Source organism: Protopterus annectens, chromosome 12.part0 (genome assembly GCF_019279795.1).
Source record: "Protopterus annectens isolate FY-2018-M chromosome 12.part0, PAN1.0, whole genome shotgun sequence".
Classification (NCBI taxonomy): domain Eukaryota; kingdom Metazoa; phylum Chordata; order Ceratodontiformes; family Protopteridae; genus Protopterus; species Protopterus annectens.
In genome coordinates, this window is record NC_056746.1 from 974,047,134 (window position 1) to 974,060,309 (window position 13,176).

The 13,176-nt window shown below is 46.0% G+C and overlaps 1 long non-coding RNA gene across 1 annotated transcript in view; it reads right to left on the reverse strand.

The window, feature by feature from the left end:
• Positions 1-658: 658 nt before the first annotated feature.
• Positions 659-13,176, reverse strand: part of LOC122817364 — an 86,436-nt gene continuing 73,918 nt past the window's right edge. Inside the window, exon 2 of the long non-coding RNA XR_006367222.1 lies at positions 659-708. This is a non-coding gene — a long non-coding RNA (uncharacterized LOC122817364). The remainder of the gene's footprint in view (positions 709-13,176) is intronic.

Genomic DNA, 13,176 nt, shown 5'->3' on the forward strand with positions numbered 1-13,176 from the left:
AGGATAAAACCCCCTAGAGAGTACTTCCACGACTTCTGAAACGAACCCAGCTGACTGACCCCATCAAGCATGCACTTCGCAATTGTTGGCTGACCCCTTTTATGCCAGTGACATCCTTTATGCAGCTGTAGAAGGATGCTGGGATAACTCCCTAGTCACAGCAGCCAACCAAGCTACCTGCAGGCAGGAATCTGACAAATTAGGACTAATTGTGAATATTATGATGAGCATCTTCTCATATGAAAATTATGGGTTTATCATTCTCAACTATCTTACCTCTCTCTTTGGTGGTAGTGGTGGGGGTGAACGTGTCTTTTAGATTCAAGTAGTTAGCCTCTGACATGGAAATTGTGAGCAACATGTTAACACTACATGGCAGGCAGCGATAGCGATGACCTGCCTGGGAAAGTTTGGTTTGCCAAGCAGTTGTAATGCCTGCAGCCTTACTTCTAAAAGTTACTATGGATGATCCCACTCATCTGTTTTCTCATCTGTATTATACCAACACACCAGAAAAACACAGAACCGTGCACATCTGCAAATATACACCAAGTAATTACTTTCTTTTTTCACACTTTCACACGTCTCAGATATAAATTAAATTATACATACAGTCAGGTTGTCCCGTAGTAGCTGCATAATAAGGGTACTGTCTTTGTACGAATCTTCATTCAGTGTGTCCAGCTCAGCAATAGCTTCATCAAATGCCTAAAAAAAATAAACATACTTAGCAGGATTTGAACTACAGAATCTCTGTATATTTGATCACCTATTTAGGTTACATACACTTTAAACACTGCACTTATTTCTCACCCTTCAAAATCTTAGTACACAACTGGCATCAATGTAAAAATTTGTTACAGCTGGCATGCAGTTTGGTAAACATTTACAATCATAATCAACTCCCCTTCAAGTACCAGGAACCACCACCTTTGTTTAAACAGAGGTAAATAATTAAGAACCTACTACTACACAACCTGTATTATCAGGGATAGTTCTAAGTTTAAGGATGCAACAGCTGACATTTAAACCAGGGACAGATGCAAACAAAAATATGGAGACATTCGCCATAGGAGTACAGCTCTGTGTCAAATGTACATCTAAGAGTGTACATTAGTTAAGCTACAGGATACACATCACAAGTATTCTACTCTTCCAGAAAAGTACAGTTGTGCACACTTACCATAAATGTAGATGTTGAGTGTATTCACTGTTTCAGCCATCACCTGTGGGTTATCCCTGCTGTGGTAGTCCTCGGCCAGGCCAAATACCAGTCAATGTTTTTCTGTATCAGTGGTTGTCGTCTGTAGACTGACGTCAGGTCGTCCGTGCTATAAAGCAAGGCAGCGGACACCATTACATCAATTTTTCTTGCCCTAACCAGTCAGAAGCCCCAGGAAACATGGCACAGTGGTCCTGGTGGTCAACAACCACTCCAAGGAGCTTATGTCTCCCTAAGGAAAAAGGATAAAAGGGGGAAGGAGGGAGGGAAACCAGGACTGCAACAGTGAATACACTGAAACATCTACATTTGTTATATTAAGTATTCACAACTGTACTATGCTCCTTGTGTTTCACTGTTGCAGTAATCACCTGTGGGAGGATTCCCAAAGCTAAGGAGAGGTGTGGAAGGATTAGTCAGAGACCTAGTCAAGGGGAAGCAAGCCCTGCAGCATTGCAGAGGCAAACCCTGCCCTAGCCTTAGAGAAGAGGAAGGTGGTAATGCTTTGTAAAGGTATGGACTGAGGTCTAGGTGACAGCTTCCAAGATGTCCCTGGTGGGAACTCCTCAGAAAAACAGTGTAAGTGGAGGCTGCCGTAGTATAATGAGTCCGAATAGACTTAGGGGGAGGTTTCCCATGAAATCTGCAGCAGAAATGAATACAGTGTGATATCCATTAGGAAATAGTTTGCGTGGAAATGGGCTTCCCCTCTGCCCCTTGGGCAAAACGGACAATAAGCTGGTCCATTTTTCCTGAAGGGTTTAGTATGGTCCAGGTAGTACCAGAGTTGTCTGTGCATGTCTAGAGTGCAGAATTCTTTCCCTCTTGCTTTGAGGGTTCGGGAAGTAGGTGGGCAGATGAATGGCCTGGTTGAGAGTCACATTAGCTACCACCTTGGGCATAAAGAAGGGGTTAGTCCCAAGGGAAACGCTGTCTGCATGGAAAATGATGAAGGGCTCAATTGCCATCATTGCCTGAAATTCAGAAACCCTTTTGGCTGAGATTATAGCTAGCAAAAAAAAAAAAAAAAAAATTTCTTCCAGGAGAGGTATTTCAGTTCTGCTGAAGCAGCAGGTTCGAAGGGTGGTAAGGTTCGTTTTTCCAAAACGAAGTCCAGGTCCCAGGCTGGTGTGGGTGGCCTTCTGGGAGGTCTGACATTATAAGCCCCTCTGAGGAATTATTTAATCATAGGATGAGAACAGGGGCTGGTCTGTATTACAATGAGCTGAAATGGCTGAGTCGTGGATTTTAAAACAGGAGGAGAGGCCACTATTCAGTAATTCAGCTAGACAAGTCCAGTACAAGTGGGAAAGAAAGTTCTGAGAAACTGGTCCCTCTGGACTGGCTACAGGAGCAGAATAGTTTCCATTTCCCAGATTAAGACTTTCTGGTGCTGGGCCTTCTGGTCTTTGTGAGAATGTCTAGGACCCGTTTGCTTACCATGGGCGTATCCGCCATACTGACCGGTTGTGAGTCTGCAAGTCTGGGACCAACATTTCCCCCCTGTTTGAGGTCAAGATGCCGGGATCTGGGAAAGCTGCCTAGTAGGCTGTGATGTCAGGCTGCACAGGAAGGGGTACCAATGCTGTTTGGGCCAATCTGGAGTAGAGGATGGCCTTTGGTCTCCTTCCTTATTCTTATCAGTACCTTGGGAATAAGGGGCAGAGGAGGGAATGCATACATAGAGGGTGTTCTAGGGGAAGGTCAAAGCATCCACCTTCCACGCTAGGTGGTGATACTCCATGGTACAAATTTTTTTTCAGCTGATGGCTGAGAGGCGAAGCAAAGAGATCCCCACCTCCGGAGTTCCCCACACCCAAGTGACAAGTAAAAAGATTTTTGTGTATCTACCATTTCAGGGGTCCAGGGTGTTATTGATCCCTATTAGGCTATCAGATGTAGTCCCATGGAAGAGGCCGCCAGCCAGAGATTCATGGCTAGCCTGCACAGAGGATAAGATTGGGTCCCTCCCTGTTTATGTACCACATTACTGTGTCTGTTTTGATAAGGAAAACCCCTGGCTTGAGATGGGGTTTGAAGGAGGTCAGAGCCTTCTGTACTGCTATCACTTCCTTCTGATTGACGTGTAAGGGAAGGTGCTGGGCATCCCAAAGACCTTGGATGCACCTGCCTTCTAGGTGAGTGCCCCAAGCTATGCCTGAGGTGTTGGTGGTAATGGTCTGCATGGTTGGGCAGAGGGTGAAGGAAAGACCCTTGTGTTGGGCACAGGCCCCTGCCCACCAGAGAAACTTGGCCCTTATACAGGGGATCAGGGGTGGAGAGGTCTCTAGAGGTTGAGAGTGCTGACACCAAACGTTCTTTAGGTACCACTGAAGTTTTCTAATGTGAAGCCTGGCCAGAGGCATTAGAAGGATGCAAGATGTCATGTACCAAGGCTTGCAGGAACCTCCTCGCAGTGAGGTGATTTCTGGAAGCCAACTGGATAATAGAGAGACAGGAAGCTCTGCATTTCTGGGGATAGGAAGGTCATTTGGGATGCTGTGTCCACCAGTGCTCCCAAGGAAATCATCTTCCTGGAGGGTGTTTGCCTTGATTTCTTCTTGACAGTGTACCCTAAAGGAGGTTAGGAGGGTTTTGGAAAAGAGGAGGTCCTTGAGGAGCTTTTCTTTGCAATCTGCCTGAATGACGCAGTTATCCAGATAAGGGTAAATTTGCATATTTTTCTGTCTGCAAAAGGCTATGGCCGGGTCTAAGCTTTTGGTGAATACCCTAGGAGCAGTAGATAAGCCAAAGGGTAGCGCAGAGAACTGAAAGTGTTGTGAGCTTGCTCTGAAGAGAAGAAAGTTACTGCAGAATTCACTTGTGGGGATGTGGGGGTAAGGCATCTTAGATCTAGGGTAACTAACCAGGCATTTTGGCAGCATAGCAGCAGCTGCTGCAAAGTTAGCATTTTGAATTTGGGGACAACCAGGAAGGTGTTCAGAATGGATAGACCCAGGATGGGGCACAAGTGCCCTGTTTTCTGGAACCAAGTAACAGTCTGGAATAAAAGCGTTTGCCTGTTTGATCTGAAGGGATAGGTTCTACTGCCCCTTGGGATATGAGAGACTTGTTACAATGCCTCTGACCAATGATTTAGAGGCAAGTCTGGTTATCTTCTTTCAGCTTGGAGTTTGTTGAAGGACAATTTGCATCCCTGAAAAATGGTCCTTTGTTACAGAAAGGCAATTTTCTTTGCTGAGGGAGAGCTTTCCTCCTAGTTTTTGGTGAGTGAAAAAGGGGTCGGGGGGGGGGTCAGTTTTTGCCATAGACGGATGGCTTAGAATTCCCTGCCTTTGGAGTGGAAGTGGTCCACTGTTTGGTTCTCTGCTGTCCCTAGGAAAGGAGTCTGGGTGCTCTGTCCCTGCAGGGCTTAACTTGCCCCCTGTGTGCTAGGTGCAGGAAAGGACCAGTGGTTTGAGGGAAAATTCCTGCTGAACCTAGGAGGTTGTACGTGAAGGAAATCTTACTATTTGCATAGCTTGGTCTTCATCTTTTTAAGCACCTCTTCTGCTTTTACTTCAAACAACCGGCCCTTATTCAAGGGTGCATCAAGTAATTTAGATGTGACATGATCAGGGAGTGGTTATTCCTTCAACCATGCATGTCCCCTAATGACACATCCTGACACTGCTGCCCTGCTTGAGGTTTCTAGGGTGTCACATTCAGCGTAATGAGTGTTTAGCCACTTAACAAGTAGAGTGGAGTAAATCTGCTAAATCTTTCAAATTGGCAGTCAGGAAAGTTTGAAATCTTTTGTTTTAATAGTTTCAAAGTGTGTTGTTGATATTTTAACATGTACAACTGATAGAGTGCTCTGACAGCAAAGGTTGCACAGGTGTATACTTTTTCACCCTATCTGTCCAGGGCTCTGGAGTTCATCAGAAGGAATAGGACTTTTTACAAAACTAACCTTAGCTCCTTTTGGTCCCCGTGTAATGACCTCCGGGTCTGCCGCAGGATTTCTGTACAGGTATTTGAAAGGATCTGGTACTCTAACACCAGTCAGGTTTTCTGGGAGCAGGTGGGAAGGTGTCAGGAATTAGGCTGGATTCATGGAAGACATCAACCACCTCTACAATTGGAGGGATGGCCAAGGGTCTGTGCTGAGGCAGGTCGAGAAACTTAGTCTTTTCTTACAGAGGGATGTCCTTGATTCCCAGTGGAAATGTTCCCAGAGGGTGTGAAGGCCTTTCCCAAAAGGAAGATCTTCTGGTGGGGAGGCAGAAGGAATGAACTCCTCTGCATTTGAATCCTCATAAGCAATCAGAGGTTGTTCCTCTTTAAAATGTGAATAATCAGACTCCTCAGAATCCTGCTCTCAGTACTTCAGGAGAAAGGTCTCTTCCTTTTAGAAGGTGTGGCCTGACTACCCCTGATAAGGGTGATAAGATCCTATGCCATTTTAAGCATTTGAGCTTGTGGTGGTGCAGCAGGAGTAAAATGGTGGCTAGAGTAGTTTTCCTAGGAGAGGCCTTGCCTCTACACTTAAGAGTATCCATGGGTCTGAGAGAAACAGTAGTCTGAGAAGACGTCTTTTCTGTCTAGATTCGCTAGTGCGAAAAACCTCCTCAGAAGATTGTGCCTGCGTCGCGGCTCTGGATAGAACCAAGGCAGAGACCACCAAAGGCTCGGAAGACAAGATTTCAGAGGCCTGCAAAGGTATCAAAATGGGCATCAGGGGCTGCGAAGGTGCCTCACTGAAATTCAGAGAAGTGACTACCTGCTGAGTCGTTGGAAGGCTTAGCCTTGTGTGGTCTTGTCTTTATCCTTATGTTTTTTTCAGAATGTCTGACTGCTGGCTGACTGATGCCATTTCAGAATGCGAAGACAGAAGAAAATACCTGGCTTCAATACGAGCTCTACGAATGGTTCTCACATTAAAGAGAGCACAAAACTGGCAACGGGGGACGTCATGGGCTGTGCCTAAACAAGTGACTCAATATGAATGCAAGTCTGTGTGGTATTTGCTTTCCACAGGCAAGACAATTAACTTTTTTGGACATGGTTTACTGCAAGAAAAAAGGATCCCCAACTTACTTAGCTTTAGACGTTTTCAGCTGTAATTCAAACTCTGGTAGCAACAGACCGGCACACTTGCGAAAGTACAGTTGTGTACACTTACCATAAATGTAGATGTTAAGAGTATATTCACTGTTGCAGTCATTACATTTGGATAATCTGCTGGCAGGTTGCCCTCAGTCGGCCTGATTAACAAAGTCTTGGGTCCTGCGTCGGTTGCTGTCCCTTCTTCCATGACGTCAGGGGTATAAAACATGCAGCAGATGCCATTACATCAGTTTTTCTTGCCCCAGATGTCAAGTGCCCCCCTAATGGGGAGCAAATAAACAAAAACAGAAAGTATACCTCCAACCAAAAGCAAAAACACCAAAAAGGCTTTTAATCATAGTAAAGGAAAGTAGAGGTATTGCCGGAAAAGGACTAGGGGGCTGGAGGGAGGGTAACCAAGACTGCAACAGTGAATGCACTTGAACATCTACATTTATGGTAAGTTTACACAACTGTACTATGTTCTTCGTGTTTCACTGTTGCAGTCATTACATTTGGGTAGATTCCCAAAGCTATGGTTGGGAGGAGGAGTTTATACAGCATTAGGGCCAGCTATAAGGCCCTGCAAGACAGCAGTGGCAAAACAAGCTCTGGATTGAGAAAATTGGTAAATAATGCTTGGTGAAAGTAGAGAACTCCAGGTAGCAGCTTCTAGGATATCCCTGGTAGGAACACCTCTGAGAAAGGCTGCAGAAGTATTTGCAGCCCTGGTGGAGTGAGATCTGATCCCCTGGGAATAGGTTTTCCATGGTGCTTATAGCAGAAATGAATGCAATGGCTTATCCATTTAGAAACTGTTTTGAAATAGCCTTTCCCTCTGCCCCTGCAGCAAATGCTACCAGCAATTGTTCAGATTTTCTTAGAGATTTAGAACCGTCCATGTAGAATCTAAGATGTCTGTGCACATGCAAGGAATGCAGAATCCATTCCCCTTTGTTCTGTGGATTGGGAAAGAAGGTTGGCAAATGAATGGACTGATTAAGAGCCACACTGGAAACCACCTTGGGCATGAAGGATGGATTGGTCCCGAGAGATACCCTGTCTGCATGAAAGATGATAAAAGGCTCCACTGCCATAAGGGCCTGTAATTCAGATATCCTTCTAGCTGAAGTGATTGATAAAAGGAAAGCTGTTTTCCAGGAAAGAAATTTTAAGTCTGCAGTAGCAGCTGGCTCGAAAGGAGGAAAAGGGAGTTTCTCCAAAACAAAGTTAAGGTCCCAAGGCAGGGGTAGGAGCTCTCATGGGTGGTCTTAAGTTTTTTGCCCCTCTGAGACGCTGCCCGAGCAGAGGATGAGAAGAGGGGTGGTTCTGTGTTATAGTGAGCTGAAATTAGCGGAGGCGTGGATTTTAATAGAGGAAAAAGACAGGCCCTTGTGAAGCATCTCAGTTAAGTATTGCAAAATCTGAGGTAAAACGGGTGCTACTGTGCTCATCCCTAAAGATTGGTTCCAGGCACAGAATCTTTTCCATTTGTCAGCATAAGATTTTCTAGTACTAGATCTTCCCGCCTCCAAGATGACATCCATCACAGGTTTGCTGAGGGATAAAGGTGAATTTAAGTGAATAGCCAGGCTGCAAGGTTCAATGTTTGAAGCTCAGGGTGCAGAATTTGGTTCTCCTGCTGAATCAGCAGGAAAGGGGTCTGAGGCAGGTGCCAGGGAGATATTTGCAACACACTGTGCAGGAGGGGGTACCAGTGTTGGCTCGGCCAGTCTGGAGCAATCAAAATCATCCTTGGTTTGTCCTGTGACTTTCAGTAGAACTTTGCTCCAAAGGCATAGACTGATAGGTTTTTCCAGCTGAAGGACAGAGGATCCACTTTCCAGGCTTGTTTGTGGGGGGTCCTTGTGCAAAACTTGCCCAACTGGTAGCTCTGGGGGGAGGCAAATAGATCTATGTCTGGGCTCCCCCATTCTTTTGTCAACATGTTGAAAATACGTGGTCCCAGTTTCCACTCGTGTGGGTCTATGAGGTTTCTGCTTAGTCTGCCAATCTATTCAATTCTCCTGGCAGGAGTTGAGCTTGTAGGTGCACTTGGTAGCTTAAGCCTGTGTTCCACAATGCCATGGCTAGTCTGCAGAGGGGGTAGGAATGCGTAACCCTGCTTGTTTATGTACCACATAACCATGGTGTTGTCCTGGGAGAATGTAGTCCTTGAAGGCTGTCCGAGCATTCTGTAGAACTAACATTTCTTTTTGATTGATATATAGGGGCATTGATTTGGGATCCATTTGCCCTGAATGCACTTCCCTGCCAGGTGAGCGCCCCATACATAGTCTGATGCATCTGTAGTTAGGGTTTGGGTGGCAGGGGTAGTGTGAATGGTAGTCCTTTGTTTTGGTGGCATGCCTCTGCCCACCAGAGGAACTCTAGGCAAGGTATGATGGGGATCATTGTTTCCAGGCTGTGACAATGTTGACTCCATAGACTTTTTATAGATACCACTGTAGTTTCCTCATATGCAGTCTTGCATATGGAATTAGAACGCAGGAGGCCATGAACCCCAAGGCTTGCAGTATTTGTCTTGCAGATAAAGGGTTTTTGTGGCCACTTTGAAGTAAGTTACCAAATGAATTTGCTTCTCTGGCGTGAGGAAAGCCATCTGGGCAGTTGTATTCAAACTTGCACCCAGGAATGTAATCTGTTGACAAGGTACCAGTTGTGATTTCTTTTCGTTTATGGTGTACCCCACACAAGTTAGAACCCTTTTTACAAATGCCAGATGATTTAGAAGTATGCCCTGGTTTTCTGCCTGAATTAGACAATTGTCCAGGTATGGATATATTTGAATATTTCTTTGCCTGCAAAAAGCAATAACTGGAGCCAAGCACTTTGTGAATACCCTGGGTGCAGTAGACAAGCCAAAGGGCAGTGCAGAGAACTGATACTGAAAGTAGCCTGCTTTGAAGCATAGGTATCTTCTGCAAGATTCCCTGATTGGGATGTGCAGGAATGCTTCTTTTAAATCTAGAGTTGCCAACCAGGCGTCTTTGCCAAGCATAAGTAGTAAGTGGTACAGAGTCAAGCATGTTGAATTTTGGAATTTCTAGAAAGGTGTTTAGAGTAGACAGGTCCAGGATTGGACACCATGATTTGTCTTTTCTGGGTACCAGAAATAGCCTTGAATAGAAACCTTGTCCCTTTTCCTCTTCTGGTACCAGTTGAATAGCCCCCATGCTTAAGAGGGAAAGTACTTGTTTTTGAGCCTCTGCCCACTGATTTGAGGGCAGGTTTGGCCACCCGTTTGGTGTTGGCATTGTGTGGAAATTTAATCTATATCCCTGGGACACTATTTAAAAACCATTTGTCCTGGCTTAGGAGTTCCCAGTTCTTTGCATGAAGAGCAATCGTTCCCCCCCAAAGGAGTGATTAAAAGGTAAGTTGCTTGGTAATTTTAAAAGGAAGCCATTGAGACTGTTCAGCACAGGGGGTGTGTCTTGTTATTTCCACATTTCGAAGTGGAGGCCCCCACTGCTTAGTTCGGAGAGTCCCCTGGGACTGAAACCTGGGGTTTTTGCTGTGTCTGGGTTTGGCATGAGAGGATCTGGAAGGGGCTGGAAAGGACCAATTCTTAGTAGGCCAGTGCCTACTAAATCCTGGAGGTTGCACTTGAAAGAAATCTTTAACAGTTTGCATAGATTTAGCTTTATCTTTCATCTTTTTTAAAACTTCTTATAGGCTCATAGGTTGGTACTAGGCTATCGGCCCTAGGGCCTATAGAAGTCTAGCCATAACAATTCCCTGGCCATTTCTTCCCACACTATTTACTTCCCTGAACCTCTGTCTGGCAGGGCAACTGACATGATCCCTGGGGTGAATTTCCTTTCTTCCATCCAATCAAGGTTCCTTTTGAAGAGGGGCCAAAGAGGTGCGCTGCTCGACATGTATGGTCAATCTATTCCAGAGTCTGGGGAGTCTCTGGGTCAGGAACCTATCCCTCTAGCATGTTTTGTTTATTGTGAAAAGATTTAGATCCCTGGAGTGTGTGGCTGAGGGATTGGGATTTCTTTAAGTGTAGCATGTCCAAGAGCTCTGGGCTTGACACGGCCTTAAGCAGAGATCGCCTCGGAGTAGATATGCGACAGAGTATAGCTGGCGGTCAGCATAGGGCATCTGCTTTAGGCCTATGACTTAGTGAGGTATTTCTCCGGCCTTTCCAGTTGTTGCAGATGTCTTGAGAGGTACATACCAAATGGGGTGTTGGATTCAATAATGGGTCTAATGAGGGATGAGTACAGTGGGACAATGACCTCCTTTTTTCTGGATGAAAAGCCCTTAGTGATGAGGTGTGTGGATTTCCTGACTGTTGTGGCGATGTGGTTATTGAAGGTGAGACCACTGTCCACCTGTGTCCCTAAGTCTCTTATCACACTTTTGGTGTTTAGTGTACTGCCAACTATGTGGTAATTCACGGGTACATGTTTTTTCCCAAAGGGGATAACTATACATTTCTTGGCATTGAGCTTGAGCCCATGGCTCTGGCACCAAGCATCTGTTTCTGTAAGGCCCTTCTGTAGAGTAGACATCATTTGGGGATTCAATAATGGCTTCCAGTTTGCAGTCATCTGTGAACTTTGTTAGCCAGAGTCCCTTAGTGTTGGCCTGTACTTCTGAGTAGTAGATGCCAAACGAGAGGTCCCAGGACTGAACCCTTAGGTAACTCCACTTGTCACTTGTCTGGAGCTGGATTTGGAGTTGGCTACAGTGTGGGTTCTGTCAGTAAGCCAGTTGGCAAACCATCGTGCGACGTAGGGATTAATGCCCAGCTTAGTAAGTTCATCTATTATTCCAGAGTGGGGGGTGGTGCCAAAGGCCTTGGCGAGGTCCAGATAGGCTGCGTGGACTGCCTTACCCTCGTCCACAGCTCTGGAGACTGATTTGAAGAAGTCAATCAGGTTCAGGAGACAAGATCGGCCCTTTACGAACCCAAACTGGGTGGGGTCCAGTGTTTTAAGTTTGCCAATGTCTTTGTTTACAAGTTCCATGATAATACGTTCCATGGCCTTGCAGATCAGGCTCGTCAGACTGATGGGGTGTTAGTTCCCGGGGTCCAAGGTGGATCCCCCTTGTGGAGTGGGATAAAGTACAGTTTTGTACCTACCATAAATGTAGATGATAGAGTGCTCATACAGCTGCAGTCATAACAGATGGGTTATCCTGCCGTCAGGCGGGTCCTCAGTCGGCCGAATTCCAAAGTCTAGGTCCGGCGTCTGTTGTCGTCACTTCTTCCCTGACGTCAGTGCGGCAGGGGTATAAAAGAGGCAGCCGACGCCATTTTCTTCAGTTTTTCTTGCCCCAAATGTCAGGTGCCCCCAGAAGGAAGGCAATTAGAAGTTATGTACTTACCATAACGTTCCATCTGAGTAGGTGGATTCATTTGTCTGCAACCTGTGGGTTATGGATCCGATATCTGATCCAAACCGGCATAGTTTATCCAGCTATGGATCCAAGCTCTTAGCTCCTCCCCTCACCCATAATGCCCTGCTCTCCCTACATGACCTCAGATAGAGTTTGGCCTGAATCAAAATACCCTCGAAAGGGGTAACACATAATATGCAGGAAACTGACAAGGCCAGGGGGATAGGAGGGCGGGATGGTTGCAGACAAATGAATCCACCTACTCAGATGGAACATTATGGTAAGTATATAACTTCTAAATCTGAAGTAGGAGATTCATTTGTCTGCAACCTGTGGGACAGAGTCCCCAGCTACCTGAATCTTGGGCGGCCGTCATGGAAGGATATTCCGGAGCACCGCGGAGCCAAAGGATGCTCTACCCCTAGATGTGATATCTAGCTTGTAATGAGAAATAAAGGTATGAGATGAAGTGGCTGCTGAACAAATGTCATCCAGAGGAGTCCTAGCCTTAAAGGCCGCCGAGGTAGAAACTGACCGGGTCGAATGGGCGTGGACTCCCTCCGGTGCGGGCCTCCCAGAGGCTTGATAAGCTAGAAGAATACACTGCGAAATCCAGTGTGACAAGGAGACTTTGGAAATTGGCTTACCCAGATTGAATTTGGCAAAGGAAATGAACAACTGGTCGGATTGCCTATGACCAGCTGTCCTGTTAAGATAAAAACGAAGCTGCCTGTGAACATCCAAGGAATGCAGCTTGTATTCACCCTTGTTCTGATATTTAGGAAAGAAAACAGGGAGGTTAATGGACTGATTAATGTTTGCTTCTGAAGCTACCTTAGGAAGAAAGGAGGGATTGGTCCTGAGGTATACGCGGTCTGGAAGGAAGACCAAGTAAGGAGGCTTTATGGATAAGCCTTGAAGCTCCGAAACTCTTTTGGCCGAAGTAATGGCTACTAAAAAAGCAGTCTTGAGGGATAAAAAATTAAGATCTACTGAGGCCGCAGGCTCGAAGGGGGGCACGGTCAAGGCCTGAAGAACCAAAGAAAGATCCCATGGAGGAACCGCTTGCTTGACAGGGGGTCTAAGGAGAAAGGTGCCTTTCAGGAAGATTTTACACAATTTGGCAGACATAAGTGGTCCAGAGTCATGACCAACATGATAGTGAGAAATGGCCGCAAGCTGCACTTTGACCGTGGAACTACTGGCACCATCATTAAAGAGTGGTTAGGAAGTCTAGCACCAGGGGAAGGGGAACCGTGAAGGGATCTAGACCTTGCCGCTCCGCCCAAATGGAGAATCGTTTCCATTTACTGCTGTAAACTTTCCTGATAGATGGTTTAGGAGCCGCTAACCAGGATGGCCTTAACGGGGGACGTACCGGGAGTCCTAATTAGGAGTGGAACTGGAGCAGCCAAGCAGTTAGCTTCAGGTTGTCCAGATTCGGAGTTGGTAGGTTCGATGGGTGCGATATCAGATCCGGAAAGGGATCTAGAATCCAAGGTGGATTCACCGAGTGAGACCTTAGG